Below are 2,400 nucleotides of genomic sequence, written 5' to 3' on the forward strand. Positions count from 1 at the left end.
ACTTCATTATCGCCCACAATTTCGTTTTGTGGTACATAATTTATTTTATGTTTTTTTTTTTTTTTTTAAACTTTACTTTTATTCATCGTGATTAATTAGATTGGGAAATAATATTTGTTTTCATTGAAAACATGGGTAATGAAATAACATTATTAACTTAAATATGTGAGTGTGATTTGGATGCTCATATTCAATTATATCGTTGTTTTCACGACATTTTTTTGACAAGAAGGTATGATGTTTCAATGATGTAATCCTATCATATTTTACATTTTGCTGTCCATCAGTCAATTAAGTCCTGCAATTAAATATAAATGTGTATACACATTCATACATGTGTTTCCATACAATCAGGTCATGTATATATAACCTCATATTTATCCTTTCAGGCAAATTGCAGATCATGTGTGTGATAATGATCGAGGGCAGACTGGTTAAAGACATAACATTAATATGCCTAATTTAAACAGGTAAATATTAATAAAAGGATGGTTTTAAGATGACTGATATACACAATGTATGAACATTATAAAAAGAGTTATTTTACCATCTAAACATAACCTTTGCATTCCTTTTTTGTTAAGTAATATTTCATTGAGACTTACAATTTAAGTGAATTAACACTCTGAGAAAAATGTCATTTATCAGAATGGCAGTAGGTTCACTGGGGTGTGTTGATCAGGGGTCAGGGAAGTGGTCACACCTCTTTTGTTTACATAATTATTAAGCGACTGCCTGGTATTTTTGGTAGGTTTAGTAAAACTGGTACTGGGGACAAACAGGGCTGGGTTTAAAGATCGAGGCATGGCGTCAGGTAAAAAGGGCACGGCGACTGCGCCATGCGTACATAAAAACACTAAAATAATTTAGTGTTCTGTAAATTTATTTTTGATTAATAAATCTAGCCATGTGTGAACTTTTTATGAGTATACTATTGTACCATATGCATTCACACTGTATTCCATATTGCACATCCTATTTATTTTTTTTTCTTTTCAGAATACAGTAATTATGAAGAAGAAGAAACAGTCAACAAAAACAAATGAATAGCTGATGACTGAAAATGAATGCACCTCATCAAAGAGACTGAAAATCCACAGCTGTCATCAAGCCACTTTTGCAGGTAAATATTTCAATCTATCCTGGTTTCAGATTGCTATTACTAGCAATTATGTAAAAATATGGATGCCATTTTTAGACACTAAAACTCAGTAATCCTGTGTGGAGTGTATCTGGCTTCATTGTACGTTCATATAGGCGGGTGCTTCGAAAAATAAATGGAGGAATTTACGTTGTTACATACATACACATGGCATGGTATAAAATTAAAGCAAAGATTTATTTGAGCCAAACAAAAAAATAAGACATTTTAATATATCCATCAAACATTATTGTTCCAGCACAAGTCTTTGTCTTTTTTCAGGCTTTCACTGCCAGGAAAATGGAATGAAAAACAGCATGTAATGGACTTGCACTGGACAGTGATCAAGGGGAAAAGATTTGGACAGGATTTCATTGCATTGACATATTGAAATTTATATTGTAGACAACATTGTGACAAAACCTGATGCCAATGTTCAACAATTTACACATGTTTTATCTCTGAATACAATGCTGTGTTGTAAATATTGAACAGAGTGTGGCCCTTAATTTATTTGTTTCTTCTGTGCATTACCATGTCCAGGTACTATCTTTAAACTTGATGTGTGGGTCCATCTTGGTTGGATTGTGTGTCACATAAAAAACACTGCACTAACTAAGACAAGTCTATTTGAACAAAAAAAACAACCTTGAATTGCATCTTCATTTAAGAAAAACATTGCTAAACTTTTTCTGTGTTATAAGAGATACTAATAGGTCCATCTAGGTGAGCTGAGGCACCTATAACCATCAATAAATAAGATTTCTAATCATAGTATTTGAAATTAGTGAAAGAGTACACCTGGTTTTATGCAGTAAGTGTATTCTTAATTAATTATTGGTACAATTCCACCAACATCGAAGAAAGTAAATTTGTTCAATACAGTGTTTGATTTTGTTGTTGAGCTTGTTTTTAAATTGTTAAAAAAGTAACTGTACTTTTTTTGAAACTGTGTTTAGTACATTTTGGGTCTACATAGAAAAGTACTAAAAACAGAGTACTGTACTTTTTTTTTGTACTCCAGTTTTCTTAGACAAAAGTAAAAGGTCAACAAAAAGTACACTGATATGATGCTTTTTTTTAGTACTTTATTTTCGCCGCCACAAAGTTACTTTTTTTGTACTTTTTTACTTTTTGGTACTTGTTTTAGTACTTTTTGCCTACTACTAATAAAAAGTAACTTTAAAAGTACTGAACTTTTTTAAAAGTATATCTTTTTCTGGATAAAAAAGGTCAAAAAAAGTACTGTTAAACTTTTT

At 31.2% G+C, this 2,400-nt stretch overlaps 1 long non-coding RNA gene across 1 annotated transcript; it reads left to right on the forward strand.

Annotated features, from left to right (window-relative positions):
- The first annotated feature begins 455 nt into the window (after positions 1 to 455).
- On the forward strand, positions 456 to 1,633 carry LOC138311559 (uncharacterized). The gene is made up of 3 exons (XR_011206682.1): positions 456 to 470; positions 1,000 to 1,123; positions 1,424 to 1,633. It is a non-coding gene; the product is annotated as an uncharacterized lncRNA (long non-coding RNA).
- Positions 1,634 to 2,400: the final 767 nt, after the last annotated feature.

Source organism: Argopecten irradians, unplaced genomic scaffold, assembly GCF_041381155.1.
Source record: "Argopecten irradians isolate NY unplaced genomic scaffold, Ai_NY scaffold_0047, whole genome shotgun sequence".
NCBI lineage: Eukaryota > Metazoa > Mollusca > Bivalvia > Pectinida > Pectinidae > Argopecten > Argopecten irradians.